Source organism: Petaurus breviceps, unplaced genomic scaffold (assembly GCF_028583685.1).
Source record: "Petaurus breviceps papuanus isolate PSGF00001 unplaced genomic scaffold, PetGlider_PUasm1.0 151, whole genome shotgun sequence".
NCBI lineage: Eukaryota > Metazoa > Chordata > Mammalia > Diprotodontia > Petauridae > Petaurus > Petaurus breviceps.
This window is the reverse complement of record NW_027185712.1, coordinates 2970460-2993157: the sequence shown is the minus strand read 5'-3', so window position 1 is coordinate 2993157 and position 22698 is coordinate 2970460. Positions and strand designations below refer to the sequence as shown.

Sequence of the window (22698 nt, the reverse complement as noted above, 5' to 3'; positions counted from 1 at the left end):
GATCTTCAACCTCAAGGCCTTTTATACTCTCATTAGAATGACAGGACAAATGCATATGGAATAGAGAATGATACATGGTAACATGGGAGTCGAAGCCAATATAAGTGGTATAATCATTTCTATAGTTCAGAGACTTAGAGAAGAAAGATATTAATATGGATGGGAATGATCAGAGAAGATTTCATGGAAGAGCTTGAATTGAGTTAAAAGGATGAATAAAATATGGATCTGTAAAAGGGGCAGGGAGGTAATCAAGGTAAGACAATTAACATGAAGGTGGAAATATATATGGCATGTTCTGGGAACAGTACAGGAACCAATATGACTAAAATGGAGAGGATCTCATAGGCAAGTGATATAAGACAACATTTTAGAACAAGGGAGTAGCAGGATAAAATATTCAATATCCTGAAAATATTTATGTAGTCCTTCTATGCAAATAATGTTTTAAGACCACTTTGATAGTGATACAGAGTGCATTGGAAGGAAACCAGTTAGGAGGCAATGAGTACATGATAATCAGGATGGTCATAGGTAGGGTAAGACCAGATTAGAAAGGTCAGACTTTGAAGGCCAGTTTGAAACTGAGGGGCAGTATAGTATAAGAGAAACATAGTTATAGGATTAGATAATTGTTCTGGCTTCAAGGATCCATTCCACTAGTATCAGTATAACCATGAATAAATTATTTAAATTATCTGAGCCTCAGTTTCCCCCTATGTAAATGAGTACATTGATAAGAACGTAATGGAGGTAGACCAGGAAGCCCTTTATCAATCTGATGGATTCCCATAGATGAACTTGAATAGATTTTTGTCTGAAGGGTACCTCCCATAATGACAGACTTATACCTTGAAATACTATTAATTGGACATCAATGTTTGGGGTTACATCTTGATGATTGGCTAACTGAGGCACAGGAGGATGGACTCTTATCAGAAGAGCCACCCCATCTGTTGTTCAGAAAAAAGAAAGCTATGAAATGACTAGCTCATTTTATCCCTTTTTCCTTTCCTTTTCCTATGATTTCTCTCCTTTGAAATTCCAGGCAGAAATGCACTTGATCAATTCCCATTACACTTGTACTCCCTAACACACAGGTTATGAATAGAAGAGTGCTTCATAAGGCTCAAAGTGCTTTATAAATGAGAACTGTTATTATTATTATCATTGATTCAATAAGCAGTAGGGAGCCCTTATAGACTCTTGTACAGAAGAGTGTCTTGCTTAATAAATGCTTTCTAGATTTATTGATCAATGAAAGTGCCATCTAGGGAAGATGAATTTCGTCATGTCATACAGAATGGATTAGAGAAAGGAGAGATAATCTGGAGGCAGTTATGAGGCTTCTCTAATAATGTACACATAAGGTAAGAATGTGGACTTCATAATGGCAGCGAGACAAAGAGTAAGAGATTGATCTAATAGACATTCTCAAGGAGTTTAAAAGCACCTAGAGACACACTAGTTATGGAACCTTGTCTTAAATTTGCTGGTAATACAAAATTTTGCGGTACATGAAACATGATGGGAAGTTTCAAATGATTCTAAAACACTAGAAAAATATGATCACTATAATACAAAGTAATTTATAGGGATAAATATAAAGTCATGCTTGGGTTCAAAAAATCAATTTCACAAGTACAATATGAGAAAATAATCATTAGATAATAGTTCATACAAAAAAAGGTTCTTGTTGTTTTGTTGTTCAATATGAGTTTTGAATTGTTCAATATGAGTCAATTGTTCAATTGTTCAATATGAGTCAACAATGTGAGATGGCAGCCAAAAAAGTCAATGTAGCTTTAGGCTAAATGAGGAGAAGTAATATTTCTAGGGAGACAATAACCCCATTGTATTCCTCTGGTCAGATTACATCTGATATATTTTGGTCAATTCCAGGCCACCACCTTTAGGAAAGAGAGTATACAGAGAAAAGCAAACAGGATGGCAAAGGACTTCCAGTTCATGCCTTGTAAGGACTGATTAAAGAAACAAGAAATGTTTGACATGATAAAAGGAAGACTAAGTAGCAAATGACATTTGTCTCTAAGTATGGGAAAGGTTGCCAAACAGAATTCCATTCATTTTATTTAACCCCAGAAGGCAGAACAATATGTGTACATTGCAAAGAAGCAAATTTTGGCTTAATCTAAAGGGGGGAGGGGCTATGAATTAGAAATCTCCATAAATGTAATGGGCTGCCTTTGGAGGTAATGGGCTCTCTCCCTCATTAGTTTTTAATCAAAGGCTGACCGACCATTTGTTTGATAGTTTATAATATCCTTTTAAGGATATGAATTAGGATATTTGTTCCCCACAGTCCCTTTCCAACTTGAAAATTCCATTCTTTTATAATTAAGTAAAAAATGACTCCTGAATTCTGTGCTGTGGAAACAAAACAAACAAATAAAAGTCCTATTACCAGAAATGAAGAAGTCGGAAAAAAGAAACTGGAGGCTAAAAGAGAAATTGAGGATTGGCGAGAAGAATATTTGTTAGCCCAGGGAAGAAAAACTTTCTCTCATGGTCAAGTACAAATAAATAAATATCCCAAGGCTGAGTATTTAAGGGAAGAAGGAGGTGGGACTGAGTAAAAGAGAACTCTACAGACAGTGGTCACCCTGCCAGAAGGCTCAAGTTTCTGACTGTCACTAGTAATTCAAGTAATTCAAATTAGCCAAGTCCTCATTTTAAACAGCATTGGCTAGGGAGAACCATCTCATGCTGCTGTGCAAGTGTCTTCCATCTGTAAAGAAACATGGCAAGGGTCCTACCACTGAAAAAGTAAAAGTATACACATGCCCCAGCTGAAACACCTGGGATCATGGGAGGATCTTCCCTCCCTTCCTTCACACTGAATGTCAGGAAGGATCTGAGGGCTTTCCAACCAGAATTTGAGGGCCCAGAACTTTATCAACTACGCTCTCCCCAACTTGGCTAAAAAGCATTAGAACTGGAAGCAATCTGAGGGATAATCACTCCACCCCCAAGCTTGCAGTCTTTGTGGGCCCCACCCCAGGTCTACCTCCATTATATAAGACCAGTAATCATAATCATAATTATAATCCCATTTATATAACATCTACTATATGCCAGGCACTGTGCTAAGAGCTTTAAGGATATTATCTCATTTGATCCTCACAGAAACCCTGGGAGGAAGGTGCTATTATTATGCTCATTTTATAGTCAGGGAAACTGAGGCAATGACTTGCCCAATGTCACACAGTTTATAAGTATCTGAGGCCAGATTTCAATTCAGGTCTTCCTAATTCCAGTGGCAGTCTCTGGCCATCGTGCAACCAAGATACCTCTAATCCCTTCTCCCCATAAAGGCCTTTTGCATGGAAGGCAAGACATCCCTGTCTCCAGCTTGAGATTCCCATGCTTTCTCCTGCTTCTGCCTCCAAGGTAGGCCTTCTGAGGCCTTTTACCTGCCACAAAGTTTAAAATCAAGGGAACACTTTAAACAGTCTAATCACATCTCCTTCAACAGAATTAACAATTTATACTATTCCTAGACTCATCCTTGAATAGTTTGCATATTCCCATTTCTTTATATATACCTTATCCATCTCAGTCATTCTTATTACCCATCCCAGACTAGACATCCCTTTACTCCTATTCAACTGACCCTCCTCTCTATGACTTACTCCAAGTCTGCCCACCTGTTCCTTCTAAAATGCCTGTTCCATGAATAACAAACTTCTGTTTATTGTAAACCTCTTCCTTTCTCAAAAGTGACTAATATTAATCACTACAATAGCTAGCATTTATATAATATCTATTATGTGCTAGGCATTGTGTCAAGCATTTTATAAATATATCATTTGATCCTAACAACAACCCTGGAGGGAAGTTGTTATTATCCCATTTTATAGGTGAAGAAACTGAGGCAGACAGATGTTAGATAACTTGCCCACTTATAATTAATAAGTTTCTGAGACTGGATTTAAACTTATCTTCCTGACTCTAGACCCAGTGCTCTGTCCACTGAGGCACCTGACACATTATTATTACTTTTGGTAGTAGTACTCATAAAATGTGCCATAATTTTTTTTTCTTAATCTTGAAAAGGGTTGGGACATTATTGTCTTGTTTTCCTTTTTTTTCAGTTTTTAATTTTAATATAATTTTAATTTATTTTTATTATTTTTATCCATTTATTTAAATAATAAATAAATTTATTATTTAATTTTAATATAATTTTAATTTAAATATTTTATTTTAGTTTTAGTTTTTATTTTATTTTTATTTTATCACTGTTATTATCATCATTTTTTTAATAAGTTAAACCTGCCTCCTAATCCTTCAATGGTTTTATTTATATACAACAAATGGTGTGATCCAGAGAGAAGGATGTTACAGGTACAGAATTAGGATAATTGTTTTTCTTTATCAATATAGGACTAGGAAAAGGGCAAATCTCTGCAAACACTATGACAGGAGTTGAACCTTTGTTAATGCCTCTTTATTAGGTTCAGTATGGTGTTCTAAGGGCAGATAGGAGGTGCAGTGAATAGAGTGGTGAGCCTGGAATCAGAAGAGTAATCTTCCTGAGTTCAAATCCAACCTCAGACACTTACTAGCTTTGTCACCCTGAGCAAGTCACTTGCCTTAATCCTGTTTGCCAAAGTTTCCTCATCTATAAAATAAGCTGGATAAAGAAATAGCAAACCACTCCAGTATCTTTGCCAAGAAAACTCCAAATGGGGTCATGAAGAGTCAGACCCAACTGGAATATGACTGAACAATAACAAGAAGGTGTTCTAAGAAGGATAGTGCAAGTATGACAGAGTAATTGTCCCTCCTTATTAAAGAGTCTGTCCTCTGTTGCAAAGAGGACACAGTCAGTGGATGGGGAGGATCAGAAATTCATTGCCTTGTGCTGCGTACTCCATGCCCCTTCAGCAGAACTGCCAGGGATATGCTGAGAAGGAATTGCAAGGAAGCTGGGAAATAAAAAATCAAAGCCAGGTGAGAAAAGACCAGGCCAGCCTGAGATTTTTGTTCACTGGATCTGTACTGGATCCGAAGGCTGGACTGGCAGTCCCTTCACTCTCTATTAACCACTGTCACCAGTCAGTCCATCCATGCCTGACCTCTGGAGGGCCTGATTCCTCTCTGCTCTAGATTCTCCTTGCCTCAGCATTAATTCTCCCTTTTGTTTCCTTAATTCACCCACAGCAATGGCCTGATTTTTCACAGGAACAGATTCAAAGCCAGAAAGCATTGTAGAAACCATTAAAAGTCCAACCTACTCATTTTACAGATGAAGTAATTGAGGCACAGAAAGATTATAGAATCTGCCCAGATTCACACAATTAATTAGTAAGTAACTAAGGTGGATTCTGACCCCCAGGTTACTGGCTCCAAGTCTAGGACAAACCATTCCAGTATCTTTGCCAAGAAAACCCCACTACACAAAGCTGTTGCCAATAAGTGAGAATGAGGACTAGTTGAAGGGACTTATGAGGCTTATCTTAGAACAGAGATAATTAAGCTAGGACACAATGGCTGTCTTCAAGAATTGGAAGGACTTCCATGTGGAAGAGGGATGAGCTTGTTCTGGCTGGCCTATAAGGCAGAACTGGGAGCAGTGAGTGGAAGACTCAGAACTCTATGTTTGGGCTAGATGTTAAGACAGCCTTCCTAAATGTTAAAATTTTCAGGAAAGAAGTACCATAAAGAGGGTTTCAGGCTCTGGACTGACTATCTACATGTGAACAGACTAGGAATGCAGTAAGGCAGGCAAGAAATACAGTGATTTTGGTGTTGTCCCAGATGGCTCATTGGCAAGAGAACTTAGGTCTTGAAAACTAGGAAACTCTAGACGACGTAGCTGCTTTGTAATTATCAAACAAACAACCATTATCTGGTTTATAGTTTAGCCTTCACAAATTCTGATTAGGAGGTACATGAGATATTCTCTATAAACTGAAGTGAAATATCTAACCCAGCGACCCAAGCACTTGGACAAAGAAGAAAGATTCAATCTGAGGGCATCACTGGGCTATGAAAAGTTTCAGTAGCCAAGATGCTAGGCTACCCGGCAGGACCTGAAAGAAGGGGGATTTTTCCTTTGTTTTGTTTTTGGGAGTGTGTTTGTTTTACTGGATTCAGACAAAGGTTTCTTCATTTTTTTCTAAACAGAACTAAAGCAAAAAAAAGAAAAATCAAAACCCTAAAGCTTTGAGTTAAGAGCATGGCAGAGGTCACTCTTCCAGAGTCAGTTGCCAGGCACTGTGCTAAGTGCTAGGAATAGAGAGAGAGGCAAAATATAGCCTCGTCCCTTGGGGAGTTCATAATCTAGGAAGATTGGATTTCAGCAGAGCCAATAGTCAGAGGGGTCGTAGCCCATGTGGTGATTAGCATCCAGCAGAGATAGCAGTATCTAGCAGAACAGAATCTATCAGAGGAACAAGGAGAGTAGCAAAGCTTTACACATCTAGCTGAGCAATGTACAACCAAGAAATAGCTTTAAGAGTGACTATGCTACCTAACTGAGGGGCAGCTAGGTGGCACAGTGGATAGAATGCCAGTCCTGGAGTCAGGAGGACTTGAGTTCAAGTCCAACCTCAGACACTAGCTGTGTGACCCTGAGCAGGTCATTTAATATTGTTTGCCTCAGTTCCCTCTTCTATAAAATGAACTGGAGAAATAGAAAACCACTCCAGTATCTTTGCCAAGAAAATCTCAAATGGCATCACAAAGAGCTGAACACAACTGAATAACAACAAAATGACGTCTAACTGAGCAGCATTCAGTGAAGACTATTCATCTGATGAAATGAGAATCCGGTGGACACTATACCTCCAAATGAGCTGCATGTAGAAGACTGTGAGCCTAGCAGGAAGCAGGGGAGTAGCATGGGAGGGAGTAGCATGATGGCACCACTAGAAGCAAAGGCCCTACCATGTCAGGTATGAGACATCCTTCCAAATGTGTAAGAATGGCCACATGTGTTCCATATATGTTCCCTTGAATGTCATTCTTTCCACTGGGGGTGAATTCATGGCAAAGCATGACCCAGGAATATAGGGGAAATGTTCTATCATTTTATTTCTATTTTTATAACTATGCCCTTTCATTAAATGCCTTTACTTTTAACTAATTGTATCTTCCAGCTGATTGTAAATCCCACCCACATTGATGGGACCTAATGAAATACTGTTTTAGGGGATGTGGCCTCACAGAATTTCTGGAAGCCAAGGTAGCCATTCCCTAGGGGGCCATGTCTGAGATTAGGGTGATATTACTGACCCCTATGCTTCTGAACTGCAGCCAGAAAGCAGTAAGTTCCCTCTCACTAGAGATCTTTTAAGCAAAGACTGGTATTCTCTAGAGGATACACGTTCCAGTGTGGGTTATAATAGATGGTTTCTGAGGCCTCTTACAGCACTGTGATTCCTGATTCAATATACCTGAAATGAGTCCTAACTCTGCCATTTACTATCCCTGATAGTTTGGAAAAGTCATCAGATTTTCCAGGCCTTAGTATCCTCATCTATAAAATGGATACAAAAATTGAATATAATATGGTGGACAACCATTATAATTTAATGATTATCACTGTGTTTCCCCTCAAGCTGTAGAGATTGGCAAAATATTGTCTCACATCCTATGATTATGGACCATTCTTGCCTTGCCTTGGGTAATTTTGCCAGCCAAATTATGTCACAAACTGTCTAGATAGAGAGAAATGGAAGGGGAAATTTCAAGGCATGTATGCTGAAAAAAGAAAACCTGAAACAATCATAGAATGTCTTAAACACCATCTGATAGCTTTATGTTACAAATGAAGAAACTGAGTCCCAGAGAAGTCTAGTGATCTGTCTCAAGTTATGCATTTAGCAGTTAGTAAAGTGGATGTCAGAACTCTTGTATCCCAACTCCCAGTCCAATAATATACACCAGTTATAAATTTTGATCAAATTTTTCCTACTATTCATTTCTATGTTTCACTCTAGTGGGTACGACAACAAAACAGCTGGATTAATTCAATTCATTGGAGGAAATCAGTCGAACTGGAGGGAGAAGGTATATAGGGTATCCTATGCACCAGAACAGTGAAGGCATGCCTGAAGCTGGTGATTTGGGTGTCTTATTGTACTCATTTTTCTCTATATGCACAGGTCATGAATCATTTGATTATCTAGGAAAGGAAATTGAGTGCCTTCTTCTCTGGTTTCAAGCTCTGGACTTTCAAATGCCTTACACACTTCTACAGGCAAGAGATCAGCTCCACAGTCCTTGGGAAAGTTTCTGAAAAATAATCAGTTCCATCTCTAACTCCAGTGATTGTTCTTGCTTCCCAGCTCGTGGGTTTTGCCAGGAAACTAAGCAAACTGTCCCTCTTTAGAAGCAGGTGCAGCAGTCTGACAATAATCCAATAAAAAACCTATTAGCTGTGTCTCCATGACACTCCTGGTATCCATGGGACCCACAATATCTTTAATGTAGACAATAAATCCAGACCATTTCCTTCCTCAATTGCTCCCAATATGGCTCCACTCCTAGGACTATTCCCCTAACCTTTTGTTACAGCATTTTCTCATGAATGCTGAATCACTCTCTAATCTTTCCAATGAAACAAATGCTGTCCCTCTCTGTGAAACCCATCAGACTGCTTTCCTCACCTGACTGCAATTGCATCCTGGGTCATTGCCACATTGAAAACAGCAGTCCCCAACATGACCAAGTTGTAAAATAGCCCTTGTGTATTTTTCCCAAGCAGGGAAGAAGGTTTGTGACTATTATGCTCAAACTCAAACAGCTTGAGTTAACTCTGGGTATGCATATCTCCAGTAGAGGCATGTTACCTGGAGTGTTAGAGGATAATAATAACAATGATCACAAAAGTAACAACAAAACAACAATAGAGAACCATAATAATAAGTCACAAGAAACCAAAGATTGACTGCAGTTTCTGCTTCCAGAAGAAAGCAAGGTAACTCAAATGGTAATCAGGCTGTGAAAAATAGTCAGCATCCCATAATTGGAGATTATTTTTCATAGATATTATAGAGGGGCTAAATGTTCAGCAACGGTTTAGACTAGATGACCTCTCAAATCTCTTCCAATTCTGACACTCCATGATGAACATAAATATGATTATTATAATGAAAATGATATAATAACAATAAAATATAATAAGAATAGCAATAGTTGACATTTATATAGCACTTTAAGGTTTATAAAGGACTTTTTGCATACTATCCAATTTGACCAGTGCAACAATCCTATGAAATAGGGAGGTGAGTGTTATTCCCATTTCACAGATGTTGAAACTGAGACCTAGAGAAGGTAAATGACCTGTCGATAGTCATACTATTAACAGCCAGAATTTCACATGCTGCGATTCAATCTCCATCCTACACACTGCTGCTGCACTGATAATCCTAAAATATTACTTTTGTTCTGTCACTCCCAGTTCAAGCATCTAGCATGGCTCCCAATGACTTTCTAGTTCAAGTTCCAGACCCTCTTCCTCTTTTTCAAAGCACTTGACAGCCTGGCTCCACACCACCCATCCAAGTTTATTAGTCTTTTTCCTTCAACTTCTTCTAAATATAAATCCTTTGCTCCAATCAGGTCACTTTCTTCACTATCCTCCCCACATATTATCTGTCTCTGTGTCTGGGTTACTCCATGTACCTTCCCTAGAATACACGCTTTTCTACTCCAGACTGTCATCATCCTGCTCTAGTTTCCACCTCGATGATGATAGCATTTCAGAGTTAAAGGGGACTTAGAGATCAGAGGATTTAGAACTGAAGGACACCATAGAGATCTTTTAGTCCAACCCCATCATTTTACAGAGGAGAAAGTTGAGGTACAGAAACAGAAAGTGACTTCCTGGACTCACTGCTGAAATACATAGTATAGTTCAAATTCAGACCCGGGTCCACTAACTTTAAAACCAGTGTTCTTGCCACTACTCAGCAGGAAGCACACAGGGAGACTTGCTAGCATGCTGACTCCTCCTCTGTGGTCTCTGAATTCCATCTGTCCTCTAGCCCATGGTTCCTTTATAACTTTCATATTTGTTAGGCTTATCTCCTGACTAGATTATAAGCTCCTTCAGAGCAGGGGCCATATTTTCCTCTTGTAAAATATCGGAGGATCCCCATGATTGGCTAACTCAAGGCTGAGCACATAGTATGGCTTCTAATAAGTAATTACTAATTAGTAATTACTAATAAGTAGTAATTACTATTAATAGTAGTACTAATAGTAGTAATAAGTAATCACTAATAAGTAACTACTTATTGGTTGATGAAACAATAAATTCAGTAAGAACTAGTAAAATGGCAGCTAGAAGCCCCCAAATTAGCAAAAGATGTACACAGAACCCCAAATGACTTACAAGGCTGCTGAGCTTCTTCCTCCTCTTCTTTACAAAATAAAGCCCAGGGCCACCTCTATCTATCTAAAAAACAACAAAAGCAGCTGGCTAGCTATTAAATGTCTTTCAAGCGGCAGCAAATTAGCAGCCATCAAAATCAATACTCCTCCTGGGAGAGCTTTTCCAGTTACCTGCTGAAAGTCTCATTTGCAAAACATACCCAAAAGCAATGATGGGGACCCTGAAATGGTAGAGAAAGAAAAGTGAGAATGGGTGGGGAAGTTTTTCCTTAGGTTACATACTGAAATTAGAGAGTGTGCTTGAGAGATTATCCCAGAGATAGTGAGACTGGGAGACCCAGTTGTCTTTCAAATTTTAATGCCATTCCAATGACTCTATGTATTTTGCTTAGATGCCACTGCTTTAACTTTAAGAATCACTTTTAGTGTGTGTGTGTCTGTGTGTGTGCACGCACATGTGCACATGCACATGCACAGGCCTTTGACAAAGGCCAAAGGATGTATGGAAGTTTAAAAGCAGCAAGTTTAGTTTAAAGCATCAAATTATGGGTTGGGATTTGTCCTGCTAGCAATGTGGATCCATTAAAAATTTTTTGTGCTGGGGAGATTGTGTTAAAAAATGACACTTTCAGAAAATAAATCTAGATATGGGGAGTAAGACAAATTGTAGGGGGAAAGAAACAAGAAAATTCAGACCAGAAGAATAATGGTTGCAATAATTCAGACAGGGATTCTAGGATCATCTCTGCCCCTGACTAGACTTGTACATGTCATTTAGTCCCTCCCCATGTCTTGGTTTCTTCAAATGTAAAGTGGGTATAATAACAAACTCAAGGTTGTAGTGAGAAATAAACAAGTTCATATATATGAAAGTGCAGTGGCAACCATGAAAGTGTAAAAATGGAAGGGAGTAAATGCTCTTTTGGGGAGACCAAAATGGCAAGAACATAACTCTACATAAACAGACTTTGCTTTTTTGAGTGCCTCGGTAGATTTGTGTTTGGGGGCTTATCACAGAAATCATAGACATAACTGCAGTGTACTTCCAAAGCCATCAAATCTAACTATCTCATTTTACAAATGAGGAAGCTGAGCTGCAAAGAGATTAGGTAACTTGCCTAGGGTCACACAGTTAGTATCTGAGGCAGGCTTCAGCTCGGGACTTCCACCCTATTCACTAACAGCAGGCTTCCTCTCAATATGCATGTAGAAGTTCCCTGGAACACCCTGTAGCAGCAAGCACCCCAAGCGTCCTCAGGGTTTGCAGCTACCACAGGTTCTTGGATCTGCTTTGTTAAAGGAAAGCAACTCAAAATGGGTTAACAAGCTTACTTTAATCAGTCAGACATATATCGTTTACCTTGTTCAGGGGGAAAAGGTCAGCACCCTGAACTTCAAAGCATACAGGCAGAATTATCAAGACAGAAACAGATCAAGTAGACAGATTTCCAAACTGTCCAACCATTACATCCATACCCAGTCAACATCTGGGTTTCCACATCTGGGTTTTTCAAAGCCGGGGGACTCTCAACAACGGCTTCCCAGAATTCAGATCAAATCACAGAACACTTCTCAAAGTGAGTCCCCAAACAAAGCTACACATCAGGGCTTATATAGCCTTCTCCTGGCTCAGAGAATGTAACAACCTTATTGACTCACTGGCCAATCAAGAAGTATCTACTGAAAAACAAGCCTCCCTCCCCAGGCTTCAGGTGCATTTTAGCCTAGGGGCAGGGAAGATCTTCCAAATTTGCATTCCCATTACACACCCCCACCTAGCAGTTAATCCATCTCCTTGAATCCCATTGGCTGAATCTTCACGTCAGTCATTCCCCAGCTGTGCCATCATCTGTTTCTGCCAGGGCCTTTGCACTGGTATTTCCCCATTCCTGGGCTGAGCCCCATCCTTATCTCTCCCTCATAGAGTTCCGTTCTCCCTTTGCATTGCTGCTCAGGCTCCATCTTCTGATCTATCCAAGTACTAGTCTTTCCCTCCCAACTTACGTTGTACTTAGTTACTCCATATATATTTATATTTATTGACTTTATATTTGACTTATATTTAAATGTTTATGTTTAATTCTACATTTATGACATATACATTTTTTTTCTTTTTGGAGGGGGGAAGGTAGGGCAATTGGGGTTAAGTGACTTGCCCAAGGTCACACAGTTAGTTTTGTACTAAGTTTCTGAGGCCACATTTGAACTCAGGTCCTCCTGATTCCAGGACTGGTGCTCTATTCACTGTGCCACCTAGCCACCCTGATATATACATTTTTATATGTCCTTGTTCTCTCCCCTATTAGAATGTAACATTAAAGACTTTTTTTTTCATTTTTATCTTTGTATTTCTAAAACCTAGCACAATGTCATGAGTGTGGCAGTATTTAGTAAATAGTTGTTGGACTGGATTGGATATGATCTGTTACAGAAAACTATTTATGAAAGCCTTACCATTCTCTTCTTATATTTTCCTCTAGCAGACCCTAGAAGCATGCATAGTTCATTGTCAGAAAGGTTTTCTAAAAATAACCTTATAGTTCATGCATGGGAAGTTAGGATTTGGGGGTGAGAGGATCACTGTAACTGCTTCTTGATGATGAATCCATGATGTTTTTCATAAAGTATTTTTTGGAATTTTCCCTTTGGAAATATATTGAATATGTGAGATATGTGATGCCAAAAAAAAGTTAATGTAACCTTGGGCTACATTTAAAGGTAGAGCTTTCAGGAGTAAGGAGGTCATATTTCCTCTGCACTCTGCTCTGGGTAAGCCAAACTGTCATTTAGATCTGAGTATCACAGTTTGAGAGAGACATTGATGAGCAGGAGAGGAGGAGGGCAGCTAAGAGGACTGAAGAGAAGAGTCCCAAAAGAAATCTGCACTATAGCATACCTGATAAACAGTCATCTTGAAGCCTCTGCTTAAAGACCTCTAAGAAGGGTGAACCTACCACCTCTCTAAAAATTAATTCCATTTCTGAATAGATCCAATTGTTCAAAAATTTTTCCCTGACATCTAACCTAAATCTGACCTTTTGCAACCCACTGTTCCTGGTTCTGCCCTCTAGGGTCAAGTAAAACAAATCCACTATGAAACAGCCTTTCAAATCCTTGAAAATGGCAATCATGCCCCACCCCTCCTTTCCTTGACCTCATAATCCCGGTTTCTTTGGCTGATCCTCATAGGTAACAGACTCAAGGTCCTTCACTGTCTTGGTTGGCCTCTTCTGAGCACTCTCAATCTTATTGATATCCTTCTTAAACTGTGGTATCCAGAAACAAACCCAGTACTCCAAATGCGTTCTGACAATGACACAGTGCAATGAAACTATTACCTCTGTATTCCTGGAAGCTATGCCTCATCTTAATGCCACCCAAGATCACATTGGCTTTTTTGGCTGCCACATAACACTATGGGCTCACATAGAGCTTGGAGTCCACTAAAACATAAACTGAGAGTGATTAGACTTTGTTCTGCTTGGCCCCCGATTGTGGAACCAAGAGCAATGAATGGTGCTTTGGGTGCAAAGGGACAAATTTAGACTTGATGACATGAAAATCTTCAGAACAATTAGAGCTATCCAAAAGTGGAATTGGCTGTCTTGGAAATTGGAATGTTCCCCTTCTTTGGAGGCCTTCAAACAAATTCTAGGTGACCACATGTTGAGTATGTCCAAGTACAGACTCCTTATGGGTTGGACTAGATGCTCAGTTAGGTCTCTTTTAGCTATAAAATTATGTGATTCTGTGAAAATCTATTTCTGTGGGCCTTTAATATTGTGTCATCTCCAGTGCATATTAAAAAAAAAAACTTGATCATGTTCTTGACTTCATCCTCTTTATTGCATTTCCATTTCCTCAAATAGCACATAAGATACTGTGGTGGTGACATTCAAATACAGTGGCTCCACAAGCATTACTTATGAGAAAAGAATTCCATAGAATTACTTTCAGATGGGTTTCATTCTACCTTTGTATGTGCTGTGCCTAGGAAGGCTCACTCCACTTTTCCTCCACACTACATTTCACACAATGCTTGAAGCTCAGAGAACAATGTTTATCAGGACAGGATCTAAACATCACATTCCAGAGAAAGACATGTGGAAATGCACAACACAGGGATGTCTGAGCTAAGAAGGGTTTGAAAGAGAGGTGGAAAAGAGAAACTAGAAAAAGAGGAATATTATGGTTGTTGTGTCTATTCCCACCCAGAACTGGCATAGCCGTCAGAAGCAGTAGTGGAACATTGAAATGTGGTGTGGTGTTTGCTTCCCTCTCCAGGAGAGTTTTCCTGCAGCTGCAGAAACCCCATGCCAGAGCAATGAATCTCTGGGAGAGGGAGTTGGTAGGCTGCTTTCCCCCTTATTCTTCGCTTAGATCTATGGCTTGTTTCCTGGTGGTTTTGTTCCTGAAATTCCTGTTCAGAATACTGCTGAATGCAATGCTTTGAATTTCCAGTACTGAGCTTCTCAAAGCATTTCAAGATCTGCAGCAAGCTTTTCTATCACCTCTTGTAACTGACTGAGTTATTCCCTCATAAGGAGATTTTTTTTGCTGTGTGACTTTCTGGGACAATCAACACATGGTGGGAATTTGTCATCGATTTCGCTATGCTGTATAATTGCCTTTTATTTGGAACTTGTATGTCTTATGTATTAGTCTGATAAAAGAAACATTAGTGGGGGCTTAAGAGCTATAGTGTAGACTAAGTACTGACTCAAAGCATGTCCTGAACCTTGGAGTAGCTTTTGGAAGGGGACTTGTCTATACATATAATTGTATAGATTTTTTATTGTTGTTGATTTTTTGACTATTTTCATCTGCAAATGGCTATGGACTGATCTGGCATAACTGAGCTTCGTGTCAAATATATCCCAGTGCTTTTCAATATTTTATGAGGCAATATCTTCTGTCATTCTCTTTTATAATGTTTTACATATGAACTTGTACTCAAAAGCATTGCTTTCCTTGGCTGCCATGTCTGCCACTTGGCAAAGAGATGAAGTATATCCCACATGAATTAGTTTCTTAGATCTTTAAGGCTCCTCATTCTAATGACTCTTTTTCGTCAGTTAAACTTTCTAAGAAATGGTGAGTGATAGAGTCATTATCTTTATTTTTATCCTTTTCCAACTTGTTGATGTCAACAGTTTCTAAAAACAAGTTGAGAGGACCAGATTTCTTTTCCTCCTCTCTTTTTCTTATCTTCCACTTCTCTTCACTCTTCTGCTTTTTTCTCCTTTCTTTTCCTCCTCCTCTCCCTTCTCCTCAATCTTTCCTTGTCCCCCTTTCTCTTCTTTCACATTCACTTGCCTCCCTCTATCACCTTCACATTTCAACTCTCCTCCATCCTGTCTCTGCCATCTATCTCTCTCACTTTCTCCTTCCTTTTCCTTTTCCCACCTACACCTCTCTTCCTCTCATTAGATGATGCTTTGGTGGAGATTACTAAAGAGGTCTCTGAATCCACTGAAGCTGACATCATACAACTCTGATGCCTCCATGGTCAGTTCTAAGCAAAAATACAGACTTCTGAAAAATATGAGTCAGCTAGATAACTTGAAGTATCAGAAAATTAAAGATATTCCAATAAGCATTAACAAAAACCAGAGGCTCACAGCGTTTCCACCTTACCTGGATGACCTCAGTTTAATGGAGTTCTTCTTGAGCTGGTGGCATTCCTTGAACAGACAGCCTGAAAGGTAGAAGCATAATCAAAGAACCTTGAAGGAAAAATATAGGCAAGAAAATAAATTATTCCTTTATTTAGCACAAAGACTTTTTCATTCATATGCAAGGAACTTCAAAAAAAACCCTAAAGTATGAGGAAAATGGAATTTGTCAAAATTTTATTCTTTAAATCCATAAAATAAAGCAGCACAGTCAGTCCTAAGTCCCTCACAAGCACTGAGATTTGATTGCCTCTTGGTATGTTCCAAAGACTGCTCCCTCTGAACTTCACATGAAGCACCTTGATTTCCACCAGTCTGCTTCTCTATTTGCCACAGACAAAGGCTTGGAATTCAGAATCCCCCACCATCTTTGCAGCAGATATGGATGAGAGGACCTGGCTCCTTAGGTCACATTCTAAAATGACTGCCACACTGGTTTCTTGTCTGCTGAAACAGAGTCAAATTTCTTTTTGTGATATTGGTGAGTACTCACCATAGCCAGTGCCTTTCAATTTTCTTTTTAAAGAAAATATTCCTTGCTTTATTTGGCCTCATAGCTTAGGTTAAAGCAAAAAACCTGGTTCTTGGAATTTACAGGAAATTGGTACTCAGGAAACTGATACAAATAAGAGTTCTATTATTTTGTGGCACAGCAAGCAGGTAAACAAAAATATACATATATACATACACATACACATACATACTATATGGCAATTGAATCAGACAAAGCTTTGTTCCCACGAATGCAAATTCATCCAGTATAAAGTGGAGGGAGATGTGTCAGGAAGGAAGCTTACTTAGAGTTGGGGTTCATGTGATGGAATTTTATACCCTCAAAATGAGCTTAGCTTAGAACAGGCAATTGGTGCAAGATGTAGGAGGGGATGTTCCTAATCAGATCCAGATGGGGTGGAGAAGGTCTCAGGGTTGCTTATCAATACCAGGCTTGGATAAGGTAAGAGTATGAGGGAGAATCTAAATAAACTATCTTTCACCCACCACAGGTATCAGGAGGAAGATGACTCAAGACTCCAGTTTAATCAAAATCATCCAATCAAAAGCTATGAACATTATCTGTCAGACTCAGAGTTAATAAAGATCAGAACAGTGAAAAAGCATAAACTTTGTCTGTCTTTGCCTATATGCTTTATGGAAATTTGAATCATTTAGCCTAAGTAACTCCATATTGGAGCCCTTTCATTATAACTGCAATATCAGACATAAATGATCACATTCCTGCTATGTGCTACAGGCATAAGACTCCTGAGTATTTTATACTTTGGCTTTCTTCATTTCTTGATCTTTACCCCTATGTCCCAGCTTTGTCGTTGTCGTTGCTGTGACAATATAGCCAACTTCACCTTGTTGTTAACAAGAATGAGAATATCTGCTAACTTAGTTTGAATATTGTCACATTCTTCTTGAAATTTCTCTTTTTCTTAATCCTCTGCAACAGATATTGGTATATAAGCTATAGTTATTTTCAATTGTGGTGGCATACTTATCATCAGAATTACAAAGTATAGATGATCAAGTGTTTCCTGAAATGAAAGTTCTTATTGTGTTTGGGTGGAAGATTGAACTGGCTCCACCAACTCTTTAAATCATCTTTTTGAGGAGAATTTATTAATGGTCATGACATATAACTTCTTTGTATCTTCTTGTCTCAATTATAAGGGCAGCTAAGTGGCAGAGTGAATAGACCCTGGACAAGTCACTTGACCTTTGTGATTCCATTTCCATTTATATATAATGAGGGTTATGATGTCTCTTCCAATAGATTGCTCCCTCTGTCATCCCCACTCTTTCACTTATTTTCAATTTCTCCCTCTCTACTGGATCCTTTCCTACTGTCCATGAACATGACCATATCTCTCCTATTCTGGAAAAAAAAACATTCAACCCTTCCATCCCTGCTAACTATAGTCCTATATCTGTTCTGCCCTTTGTAGCTAAATTCTTCCAAAAGGCTGTATACAAGAAGTGCCTCCACTTTCTCTCCTTTCTCTCCCTTCTTAACACTTACAATCTGCCTTCTGATTATCATTCCATCAAAACTGCTCCCTCCAAAGTTACTAAGGATCTCTAATCCAATGGCTTTTTCTCAATTCTTTCTCCCTGATCTCTCTGGAGCTTTTGACTCCATTTATCACTGTCTCCTCCTTGATACTCTGTTCTCTCTAGGCTTTGTAAGACATCAGTCTTTCTTGGTTTTCCTCCTATCTAATTGACTTCTCTTTCTCTGTCTCCTTTGCTGGATCTTCCTCCATATCATGCCCACTAAATATAGATGTCCCACAGAATTCCAACCTGGGTTCTTATCTTTTCTCCCTCTATACTACTTCACTTGGTGATGTCATCAGTTCCTATGGATTTAATTATCATCTCTATGTCGATGATTCTCAGATCTACCTTTCCTTCCCCAATCTCTCGGTTAACCTTCATTCTCACATCTCAAGTGGCCTTTCAGACATCTCAAACTGCATTGCAGTAGGCATCTGAAACTCAATATATCCAAAACCAAAGGTATTATCTTTCCTCCTAAACTCTACCCCCTCCTACCTTCCCTATTACTACAGAGGGTCACTCTATCCTCTCAGGCCCTCAGGTTCACAATCTAAGAGTCATTCTGGATTCTTCACTAACTCTTACTCTCCATATTCAAGTTCTTGCCAAGGCCCATTGATTTCACCTTTGTAACATCTCCCTTTTCTCCTCTGACACTGCCACCACTCTAGTTTAGTCCTTCATCACCTCGTGTTGGGATTACTGTCATAACTTGCTGCTGGGGCTGCCTGTCTCAAGTCTCTCCCCATCTTCAATTCATTCTCCATTCAGCCACAAAAATGATTTTCCTTAAACACAGGTCCAGTCATGTCACACACACACACACACACACACACACACACACACACACACATACACACACATTCCCTACTCAATAAACTCCAGTGGTTTCTTATTGCCTCCAGACACAAATACAAAATGTTCTGTCTGTCATTCACAAGCCTTCATAACCTATTCCCCTCCTACCTTTCCAGTCTTCCTACACCCCTACGACACATGTGCTCTGATCCAGCAACACTGGCCTCTTGGCTATTTCAGGAACAAGACACGAAATGCCTCTGCTTCAGGCATTTTCTCTGGCTGTTGTATTTCTTTGCACATTGTCTCCCCTACTAGACAGTAAGCTCCTTGAGGACAGGGACCATCTTTTACTTCTCTTTGTATCACTAATGCTTAGCACAGTGCCTGGTACATAGTAGGCACTTAATTAATATGCACTGAATATATGTTATATACATTTATATTTAATAATATATTATATTAAATATATTATTAATATATTTAATGTATTTATATAATTATATATTTATGTAAAATTTATATTTAATAATATATTCATGTATACTCTACTAGAATATGATGAGCTTTTCTATTCTATATGATACAGTATAAGAAAACAATATGTAGTATATAGTAATATAAAATTATATTGTGTGATTTATTATATACAATATATAATTTATATATTTCATAATTTGTTACATATTTTACACATCTTAAAGTACTACATAAATCTTAGCTGTTATTATATTTAACATAACAATGTAATATATTATGTTTTATATGGAAAACACCTTGTACACTTTAAAATACAATATAAATGTTAGCTACTATTATTAATACTATAAATAATCATACAATTCAGTTTATTGTTTATCAAAAAAGAGCATACATTTAGAATAGAAATATAGTTTGTCAATGATCTTAAAAAGAAAATAAAAACTGTGTACCTCTTAGCACCCTCCACCCTTTTCTGAAATTCTGTATTTCACATGCAGAAATGTAAGAGTGTAGAAGACAATTACACACAAAGTTCAGATTCATTTTATATTTCCATCTGATTTATGAGTCACTATTACCCAGTGGTCTACTATCTGTAGGTGAAATTCTCCATTTTTGACTAAGTTGATTTTTAAATTATTGACATAGATTGACTTTGGGTCAAATCAAAATCAAATCAAAGCCTTTCCAGTTTGACAAGACCTGCCAGAGCTTGTACCCAGCTGGCATAGCCTTCAGAAACTCAGGGTCACCCCCACACAACAATGAGGTGCCTGAGCAGGACTTTGATGCTATCTCATGCCTTTATTCCCTACTCTGCCTTGAGAGTCACTGACATACCAATCTCTCCAAACATTACTTTTAACATCTCACTCCCATGACTAAGAAGCAATTCTGCATATCATAAGAAACCCTGAGCTCCATTAATAAGTGGAAATGGAAAATAAAGCTGTTTTCTAGGCAAATCTCATAACACATCAGCAAGATATTCTAGCTGCTTCTGGAAGCAAGAAGCTTGGGAGCCCATCATCAAGATGATGGTCTCAACCTCCACTTTGTTTTCAGTGGCCCTGATCTGCTTGTAAAATTGACATTGCATGCTCAGTTACTTGCTTCCAAGGAAGTCTCAGAGAGCTGTGATGACCTCTTTGCCCAGCTATCTTGACAATCATAAGTGTCTCATCAGGATCTCCCAATGGATAAACAGAGTGTAATGCTGGCCTTAGCCCTCAGATTCAAGAACTCGCCAGAGGCAGAGAAGTGGGAGGGTGGGTTAGGATTGGGGACTGGGAATTCTGTGTTATATTTCTGCCTTTCCTTTCCTTGTTTCCCAGAGATAAGAACTTTGTTCATATATAGAAATAGAGGAGTGACCCCAGTATAGATGTGCCCAAAAAGTGATTTGAAGGAATTCACAAATGGTATAAAGTCATTTCCATGCCCTGGGAACTCCTGACAGCCTTACTATTAAGAAATCACAACAGACAAGCTGCTGGAGCTTCAGCATGGAATTCAGTAGCTCAATATGTCCTCCAGGGGAAAGGGGGTGAAAAGTCAGCTGAAGAAGTGGTCAGGGACCTAACTGTATTGATAGATGAGAATCCTAGAGATTGGGGGATGGAGCCAAGCTATGCAAGAAGTTATAAGCCAATGCTAAGATGCAAGCTGGGCTGAATGATGCCAGAAAAATAAATGGAACAGCTAATGCAGATGGGACAATACAAAAGAATTAGGATGGAAGCCAGCGGTCCACTTACCAGAAATTAGTTGGGAGTACATAGAGCTTAGAAATCTAAAAGGAGACAGGTTTCCTGTGTTCAGTACATGTCCCTGCTTCTTCCTTTAAATACACAGAGAATCTGTGCTAATCACCCTCCTATTCTTTTTTTTTCTTCTCAGAGAGAACGGTCTGCCGATATTTAGGAACAAGTCATCTTCATAGTGTATTAAATGGCAAGAGCCTATTTCAGAGCACTCACATTATAGGCAAGTGGCAGGTCAAGTTCAATCAATGTGAACAGGGTCTTCTGTACCTCCTACCTTTTAAATCTGTACCATAGGGAGATGCGTCATTACCATTAGAATGGAAATAGTGCTATGTTCACAGTGACATAGCCTTGGATCAACTTTTATTTGTTATTTATTTTTATTTATTGTTTTATTATGCTTATTGTTATTTATTCTTTGTTGTTTATTTGTTATTTATTTAAGGATATGTGCTCTGTTACACAACACACACACACACACACACCTGGTCTTAGAAAGGGAGAAATGTGGTGACCCTTCCCATACACCCCCATACAACTAGTTCATTTTCCAAGGGCCACATCACCATGACTATGTAGTCATATGCCGTATTGCAGCTATACCTAAAAGAGGCACTGTCTGATGTTTCAGTCCTCTGCCATTTTTTATACTCCCTTCTTGAGAGCTATCTCCATTGCAAATTCACTTGCTTGTGAGATGATTATGTGGGGAAAACCATAGGCAATATATATCATATATATCTATATATGTATAAATACACATATGTTTATAAATATATGTATATGTGGGCATTTTTAAGAAAATATCTATTGTATTACTAGCAAAGATTTACAAAATTAAACACATTCCTGTTTGGGAAGGAGGGAAAGGAGAAGGAGAGAGGAATCTATCAAACTGGGTTTTTGCCTTTGCATTTCCATCAGAAATAGCAAAGCTTTCTTAAAATGTGATCTAAAAAAAGAATATTTATAGAAGCAAGTGCTTACAGGAATAATAACATGGGGTATACAGGGGAGCAGTTCAAAACAGAGGCACTCATGTCATTACAGATGTGCTATTCAAACCTTGTACAACTTGGGGCTTATCTATCAGTCACCATTTGGACTTTATGCAGTCATACCAATACACTCACTCAGTCCACAACCCTGAACTATCTTTAGGGCACCACCACTGAATGAACATTGGATTGTTTTTACATTCAACTGGGGGAAAATAAAATATTATTTTTTAAAAGAGCATGTGTTTCCCAATTGATACATGGTCAAAGCATGTGAACAGGCATTTCTTGGATGAAGAAAACAAAACTATATATAGTCATATGAAAAAAATCCTCTAAATCATTATTGATTAGAAAAATTAAATTAAAACAACTTTGAGATATCATCTAACTCCTATCAGATTGGCTAAAATGATAGATGTCCTTCAATTGGAGAATGACTAGACAAGTTGTGGTATATGAGTGAAGGAAGATGTTATCCACCTCCAGAGGGGGGAAAAAGAAGGAAAATAGAAATATGTACATTATGGAGAGAGAGAGAGA

General features: G+C 38.6%; 1 long non-coding RNA gene across 2 annotated transcripts in view; it reads right to left on the bottom strand.

Annotated features, from left to right (window-relative positions):
- The window catches only part of LOC138153524 (uncharacterized), a 484393-nt gene that overhangs the window by 331442 nt on the left and 130253 nt on the right, over positions 1–22698 (bottom strand). For both annotated transcript variants that reach the window (XR_011166404.1, XR_011166403.1), the window contains exon 2: positions 16006–16066. This is a non-coding gene — a long non-coding RNA (uncharacterized lncRNA). The remainder of the gene's footprint in view (positions 1–16005; positions 16067–22698) is intronic.